This window comes from Momordica charantia, assembly GCF_013281855.1.
Source record: "Momordica charantia cultivar OHB3-1 chromosome 4 unlocalized genomic scaffold, Mcharantia_2.0 BLBB01000004.1, whole genome shotgun sequence".
In the NCBI taxonomy this organism is placed as follows: Eukaryota; Viridiplantae; Streptophyta; class Magnoliopsida; order Cucurbitales; family Cucurbitaceae; genus Momordica; species Momordica charantia.
Window position 1 is genome coordinate 18,827,553 of NW_028275162.1, and position 9,071 is coordinate 18,836,623.

The window sequence follows — 9,071 nt, forward strand, 5'->3', positions numbered from 1 at the left end:
TTTTCTTCTAGTACTAAACTTTTTTTTTTCTTTTTCATATTTATCTCTAAAAATCTTATTTTTTACTATAATTTTTTTTATTTCTAAATTTTTCTCCCTTTTGTTATTTATCTCTAAAAAATTTATTTTTTACTCTAATTATTTTTTATTTCTAATTTTTTCTCTACAAACTTTATTTTCTATCTAAAATTTTCATGTTTTGAATATTTATTGTTATTTGTTCCTCTCCAAATTTTGTTATTTGTCTCTCCAAATTTTTCTGTATTTTTCCTAACAAACGAGTTTCATTTATTTCTTTAAAAATTTAATATTTTTCCTAACTTTTTTCTCTCTAAAATTTCATATTTTATAACTTTTCTTTCTCTTCGTAATCTATTTTTTATCTGAAAATGATATTTTATTTTCTTGTTCAATTTTATTTCACTCTAACTTTATTTATCTTTGAATTTATTTATTTTCTCTAAAAATTATATTATGAATCTTGTTTTTATGTCTAAATTTGTTTCCACTCTAATTTTTCTCTTTCTTTATAATTTCTTTTTTTTTTCTTTAACATATCTTTTCCTCTCGACTTTAATTTTTTTCTCTAAAAATTTTCTCTTTTTGTCTTTAACTTTTCTTTCACTCATTTTTTTTCTAAATATTTTTCTTTATCTGTCTAAAATTTATCTTCCAAAAGTTTATTTACATCTCTCTAAACTTGTATTTTCATGTCTCTACATTAGGGGGAAGACACAAATTTCCGTAGGGTCGGATCCCAAAAATAGGAAATGCATGTCTTGACCCCGTCCCCGATTACATTTTTTAAATAATTAATATATATTTATTACACTTTTTTATATTTAAATTCTAAAAATAATTAAAAACAATTATAAAACCGATAATTTTTCTGGAGAACATCTCTCGGACCCAAGAACGAGATGGAGACGGAGACTAAAAATTTTCATGAGCACGATAGTGTGGGAGAGCATCCTCACTCGCACCCACACCATTGTCGTATCTATTCTACATAAAATTTTTCTCTCTCTAATATGTATTTTCAATTTTCTAACTTTTTAAAAACAAAAAACTAAAAATGGTTACCAAACATGTTTTCAAAAAATGGTTATCAAACATATATGGTTTTTGTTTTTTTAAGAAGAAAGCCAAAAACCAAAAACTAAAAATAAGAAAAACCAAAAACAAAAAACAAAAATGATTATCAAACGGCCCTTAGTGATTAAGACATTTTTCTTATTTCCTAGAGGTTGCAAGGTTTAATCTCTCAACCCTACATTTATTGTACTAAAAAAGCATCTTGAAGAACGATGTGGGCTCTAACATCAATAAAATTATTTATTCAAAAAAGATTATGCAATGGTCACAAGGTTAGACACTTTTTCGAGTGCAATAACTTCAAAGAATTATTTCTATAGAAAAATTCTTAGTGATATTGATTTTCTATCGGCATGTCAAGATTTCTATTAATATTTTAATAATATGTCTTTGCTTCTAGGTTCAACATTAACATTGAAATGAAGAGTGAAACAATGTTACAAAAAATATTGATATTTATCAAATACTACTAAAATCAAATAAATGACATTAATATGAAGATAATATTAGTATTAATATTAATAAAGTTTAACTTATTGAAAAAATAAAATGTTTATTTTAAAATTTACAACTTTGATGCGAAGAAAGTTGATCCTTTGGGAAGGGTGGGGAAAACAGGGGGCGGATTTTGATGCGCCTGTGGGACCCAGCCCCGTGTCCATGTCCTTTACCACAAAACTCTTAGCTCGCGGTTTTATGTGGTACATCAAAAGTTGAGCTTAGTAGAGAAGTATTTTCAAAATTCTTCCAATCTTTTGTTATCTTGTCAAACTCATTTTAAAAGTAGTAAAATTACTCCAAGCGCTTTTTAATGGGATAAAGTTTATTTGGGATAAATTTAAAATTATATTAAAGTGATTTCTGGAGTATTAGTTGATAGATAAATTTTGTTAAGGTGATTGATGGAGAATCACATTGTGTATCACTTTCACTCATTTCTTTATTTCCTATCATAAAAAGTCGAAAGAGGATTTTCGGACCGACTACGTGAGGAATCCACCATGAGTCGACCAGCACAAACCAATTGACTCGAGTCACCACCCCAAGTCAACCAACCTAGATTGACCACCTCGGGCCGACCATCTTGGGCCCCACCAACCTAAGCCCCGCCACTCCAAGTCTACTAGCTGAGCAAACCACTTTGGGATGACTAGCACAAGTCTAACCACCTTAGATGATTAACTCGGATCAACCACTCTAGACCATCTCGCTTGGGCCGGACCACCCACGCTTGACAATCTTAGGATAAACCCCCTCAGAATGACCATCTTAGGTTTGACCATCTCAAGTTGGACCACATTGGGCCAACCGACCAACCATACCACCTGGGCCGACCACCTATTGGGCTTGACCATCTCGGGCCCTATCCACCGTGAGACCCCGAGCCAACCACCTTGGTACGTTTATCCCATGTCAACCATCCCGGGCTTGACCACACTAGACTTTATGCCTAGGGCCCAACCAACCAAGATCGACCATCCCAAGCATGACTATCCCATACTTGGCCACTCCGTGCTGACCAACCTATATAGTCTAGCTCTAACCATTTAGCATAGGCCCGACCACCCTAGCCGACTATTTCAAGCTTCACCACTCTAGGATGACCATCCTAAGCGAAAGGCTCAAGTGGACAAGCCTAGGTTGACCAGATTAGGCCGACAAGTCCTGGCCATCCCCTAAGCCCGACCACTCCAAGGCGACCATCTCGAGCCAAACCACCCCGAGACCAAAGCCCAAACCGACCCCCAAGCCACCAGCGCAGGCTAGTCTTACCAATCTTGGCCCAACCACCTCGGGCAATGAAGATTGGAGCGTGAAAAAAAAAATGAGTTAATGAGTTAATTAGATATTTATAAATTAATTAATTAATGGTAAAGATATTCTATCAATTATTAAAATAATTTATTTATTTGAATCTATCCTTTAAATATAATATTTTTTAGTAGTTGGATCATTTTAAAATTACTTTGTAACCAAATATTAAATATTTAAAATCTAAATCTGAAAATAAATTTCATGAAACCAAACATTTAAATGATTATATAATAATCAATTTTTACAAAATCAATGATAATTAAATTTCTCTTTTTTCAGTCACTCATTTTACAATCACACTCAAACATTCATTTTCATGTATAGGAATGATTTTAAAATAAGTGATTTTAAAGACATTAAGTGATTATGTGAGAGTGGTTTTCATATAATTTATTTTAACATTTAGCTATACATCTTTTCAAGTGATTTTCACATACTTAAAAGTAGTTTTGAATGATTAATATTTAAAATTTAAAGAGAGTATTTGTTAAAAGTTTGAAGTTTAATTAATTCTTAAAGGCTTTTCCTTTTCTTTAGTTTTCTTTTTCTTCTTCAAACCCAGCTCTATATATGGAATTTGAAAAAATATACCATAACACTTCTTCTTCGTCATTCGATATTCTTATTCTGAGTAAGTTCTTCGATTTCAATCCACTCTGACGAGTGCACATCCGAGTTTGGGTATTGTATTAATCTTGAAGAGCAACCGACATATATAAGATTTAGCACTGAGGTCGTGCTCAAGGCAATGATTCTTTTCTCCTTCCAAATCCTACTTCTAAATGAAAGCAATTCTCTACAATGGCTGCTGTCCGATCTGAGAAGGTCCTTTCAGATATGTCAAAGCTTGAACCACTCAATGGATCGACTATCCATATCTCGGTTGCTGCTACTCCGATCTCCGGCATTACTGCCAGATCTCAAGCTCAGCATCTCAGCTTTTTGATACTACTGCTAAGTCCAATCATGAAAAGTCTATTGCCGCTTCAGACGTCGATCCTGACAAGTTTGAGAAAAATAACAAGATGATATGTGAACATCTCCTCAACCATATGAAAGACTCCTTGTTTGATATGTTCGTCGTCCAAAAATCTGCAAATATTATTTGGATACTTTGGAGTTCAGATATGGCGTCGATGATGCTAGCAGAAAGTAGTACGTTGTCGGTGAGTGATTGCAGTTTCAGATGTCGAATGATAAACTAGTCATGGACCAGGTTCATGAGTATGAGAATTTTGTGGTAAATGTTCTCTCCGAGTGTATGCAGATGTGTGAGATTCTTCAGGCAAATATGCTAAAAAAATTTACTACTTCGTGGAGCAATTATCACAACCATCTAAAACACAAGAAGAAAGATTTCACTTTGAAAAAATTGACAAGTCATGTGCAATAGGCAATATTTATTTAAAATTACAAAACTGCCCGCACCCCTATCTCTAACTATTTTTAGGGTTTTTCGTTCTTCTTCCTGTTCTTCTTCTCATTCTTCTTCCCTAGTTCTTCCCTTACTCTGAAGAGAAATTTTTGGCAAGGTATGTTTCTATTTTTCTTCCTTTTTCTTCTGTTTCTACTGAAAAGTTTCCGATAGCCACAATAGATCCTTGAGAACACTCTAAGATAAAAAACCTGTAAAAACAAGTTAGCACTCCAACGATAATCTTGTCGGTCTTTGTGCCAGGTAAATAATAAAAATTTAAGTTAATAAATTTTTGCATACCCGAATCACTTGTTTCTATGGTATTTATAAGAGATGAGAAAAGTAACCATTGAGAAATATGGCTCCCATTTGAATAAGCGGTTCTAACTCTACATAGGTAGGGAACTTGCGTGCTTAATGGAGGGAACGGTTGGCCTGCCACGTGGGTAGTAAACAAAAATCGTTCGGCTGGTTGCCTAGTTTGGCTATAGTTCGAGCTAGTACCCTTTATTCCCACCGGGTATTTTTCCTTCCTTGTAATTAATTTGAAGTAGCGACGTGTTTTAAGATTCAAAGGATAAACACCTTCGTTCTATTCTATATCTATCTCATTATTCTCCATAATTTTCTTTGTAGAGGTTCTCAGGACCGAACATCGGGCATATCTCCAACGATGGGTAAGAATCTCTTCCTACACATGTATGTTCCCATTGATTACCTTGATATTATAATGGGAATTTGTCTATCTTTTTAGACCATTCGTTCTCTTCTCATTTTTGCTTTTAGGTTTCTGATTTCGCCATCATTTTTGTAATTTCGTTCCTTTGGTAGTTGGATTTTCCTTCTAAACAAACATTAATATTTTCAAATTTCTGGAATTGTCATCATTCAAAATCACGTATGATAAATGAGTTCCAGAGGATGTCAACGAGCTTATGGCATTCACCAATAATTGTTGTTTGTGTTGGTAAATTGACTGATCGGAATAATTTCTCCTTCCACAGAAAATATCCAACGCAACAAATAATATGCAAATATGAAGAAAACAAAGAATACAACACAACAAATTATACTGGTTCGCCACTAAGGGCTACGTCCAGTCTTTCACTCAGATGTGGGTAATTCACTAATATAGTTTATGATTGGATATAATAACTCTCCCCAAAATATCCTTTAGAGGTCTCAACAAAAGCACCCTAGCTTCTAAGTATTTTATATAATTAATACTTAGGAACATGAATGAAAAACTCACAATAATAAAGATACAATTATCCGATAATATCGATCTTGATCAACCCCAAAGCTTCTACCAATACCCGAGCCGCTGCCACTGATTTGTTGCAAAAACCCACTCAAAATCGACTGCAAATAATCCCTTTTTCGGCTGGTAAAACCCTAAAACCTGAGGCTGAGATTTATAACCATCGAAACAGCGTCATGGCGCTGTCCCTGGTGCCATGGCGCTACAGACAGAAAGTCCGTGTTGCGCCCCCATCTGGACAGCGCAGTGCTGTGCCGCTGTCTTCTCGGCCCAAGTGGCCTGTAGTGTCCCACTACTCTGTTTTTCATTCCCACTTCGACCCCGACGTCTCGGCTCGATCCCGACTCTTCTCTAGCTTGTTTCGACGTCGTTTTGACTCCAACAATCCCAATAGTTTGATAGTAATTTAAAGTTGATACTTTATCTCTCCTCTGGTATGAAAATTTTTATTGGGTTATTCAGGAATATTTTGGTCATTTTATTTTGTATATTCTTATAGGAAATAAAGAAGTGAAGCATATGATAGAATACTTTAATAAAAATGAGCTTGAAATAAAAAAAGGAATAGTTAAATGAAAAGGTTGGAAGGAATCGGGTAAATCCCAAAACTTATTCTAACTGGAAGATCACAAGAATAATCTCGTGGTATTTATCCAGTTTCTTATCAATAGGTTGTGATGGTGCTTCCAATTGCTTCTTGTAAAACAACTTTCGTTTTTTGAACCTATCTTAATAAAAGAACTCAAAAAATAAAAAATTTGAAAAACAAAGTTTTTTAGAATTCTAAGAGTTTTAAAAGAAAGAACAAACTTGTTCCTCAATATCTCAAAATAAACAAAAAGAAAAAAAGGTCACCGAAAACATTTTATTTATAAAACAAACAATAAAAGAATTTTGCAAAGAAACCCAATTCAAGTATTTGAATTATAGATGGCAAATGATACGACATATATACTTTTGAAAATAAGTGAGGATTGTTGTTGCATCAATGACACTTCATAATTTATAAGAACTCATTCTACGACAGAATCTTGAGTTCAAGTCTTATGATGATATGAATATTTTCTCCCTTCATGTGAGGAAAGAATTGAGTCCAATGTTACAAAAGAAAGTGAAATTTTTGGGCGTGGGAGACAGATAGAAGATGGTGAGAAAATTGCTAAACTCCTTGTATCTCCTTAATTTATTTATTATATAGTTTGTGTTTCAATACTTAATATGTAGTCTAAGTTTTTATGTTGATAGAAACGTTTCTAGATCGAATGAGATATATAGTCTTTGAAAGTTTGATATATATTATGCATATTTCTTACACAGTACTCATGTCAACAAAAATGTAATAGTAAAACAATCGGAAAAATAAATTAATAAAAATAGATATTTATAAAAATAATAAATCAATTATACTATTATTAATTTATAATATAATGAAATAAATTTAGTTATATAGATAATTTTTTATTATAGTAAATAGTTAATTAATTGCTTAGTTAAATTTCTCAATTATAATGCCCTTTTTAAGAATTTAGCATTTTTAAAATCATAAATGAAATATTAATAATTCAAAATCACTGATATGAAAATCATTTCAAATCAAACACAAAATTACTTATATTTAAATCACTTTTGTAAAATCAACTATTTCTACCATCACTTCTAAACACATCACAAAGATGAAGTGTTTTCTTTACTCAGTTATGCTTGGATTAACATTAGAACTTATGGAATTCTTCTTCTAATATAACTTAAATTAAATATATACATTATGAAATTGGTTATATATACATAATTAATTTTTTCAAACACACTAGTTTGTATAGAAAATTTTTAAATTTTGCATGAGTATAATTTATTAATATTCTTTGTAAATAAAATATACATAGTAATAATGAAGCTAAAAAATATTGGGAGGTAGTAACAAAGGTTTATTTATTTATTTATTATCATTTTGTTTGAACACATATGTGGGGTGGGGTGAGATGGGGATCTAACTCATAACATCTTTACTATTTATTTTTGTTTAAACTATCTTTTTTGTGCAATAATGGTCTTACATTAAAAAAAGGAAAAATAAAAATTAAGTTATAAATTTATTCAAGAATTTTTAGAGTTATGTCAAATAGGTTGACGAATTTAAAGGTGTTAAATAAAATTTTAAATAGTATTACGTCTAATAGGTCACTAAACTTTAAAAAATATAATAGATTTATGCAATTTTAATTTTATGTGTCTAATTAGTCTTGAGATTTTAAAAGATTGTCTAATAAGTTGGAGACCTATTAAACCAAAAATAAAAAATTCTACGGCCTATTAAATACTTTTAATAATTTATAAATCTATTCGACACGACACTGTGAAGTTTAAAATTTATTAAAAAAAATTTTTAAAATTTAATAATGTATTAGACACAAGTATGAAACACAGAAGCAACTTATAAGTTCAAGAATTAAAATTAATTTAACAAAATAAATAAGATAAATAAAAGTAGAAGTACAACAATTAAAAAAATACTCAAAAAGTTTTCTTCTAATTTATCTATTTAAATTTTTCAAATTAAAAAATTTTATATATATAAAAACTTAACTCGTAAATATTTCCCCTCCCTAAAACTTTTTGACTCAAGCGTTATGCTTACATGCGAAAGTTAGGGAAATAAAATGAAAAAATAATGGAGAAGAAATAAAAGAGAAATTGAAAACCTTCAACCCAATCAAATAAATTACCAAAGTTTGTTCAATATATAGGACTATCGTTACTTTTCTTCAGTTTTAAAAGTTGAATCTCTACCCCCAACCTTTATTATTTTTTAAAAAATAATTATACTTATATACAAAAATGAAAGAAGATGGTAAATTATTATAAAGAGAAAAGAAAGCAAAATTTGAAAACGAATCCACATAGACAATACCAAAAGAAAAAAAAAGTATATGTGAAAAAAATATTTATAAAATAATAAAATATGTACGTAAATATATGATGAACATATTCGCATATAATTTTATCATAGTGAGCATAACTAACACTATGTGATTAAAGTATAGATTATTTTGGTTATACCAAATATTATTTAACAATTTTGGTAAAAGGCGGACCCTATGAATTGGGCCTACGCTAGGCCTAGGATACCAAATGGGCTTCTGCCCACTTCTCTCACGTAATGGGCCGAGCTAAAGAGTAAAGAGACAGGGTTTAAAATATTTAATTTGAGTAAATATATTACAAAATCAAATAGATCATAAGTTTTTTTTTTTTTTTTTCCGGTCCCATGTAGTGTGCAGAGTAGTCTCTTCTTTCAGCTTCTTCTTCCACAAGTCGAGATATCCATTCCCTACTTTGTAAAGTTAGTCTTTTTGTTGGAAGGTCTTACAAAAAAAAAAATAATAATAAATAAATAAAACTTTGATATTGTTAGGAATTTTGGCACCCAAAAAAAACTCCCACCATCTTGCTACATCAAATTAGAAGAGACTAGTTGGTAACCAA

General features: G+C 31.1%; 1 long non-coding RNA gene across 1 annotated transcript; it reads left to right on the plus strand.

The window, feature by feature from the left end:
• Window positions 1–4,381: 4,381 nt before the first annotated feature.
• LOC148211978 (uncharacterized) lies at window positions 4,382–6,125 on the plus strand. Its single transcript, XR_015790491.1, has 3 exons — window positions 4,382–4,442; window positions 4,725–4,847; window positions 4,964–6,125. It is a non-coding gene; the product is annotated as an uncharacterized LOC148211978 (long non-coding RNA).
• Window positions 6,126–9,071: the final 2,946 nt, after the last annotated feature.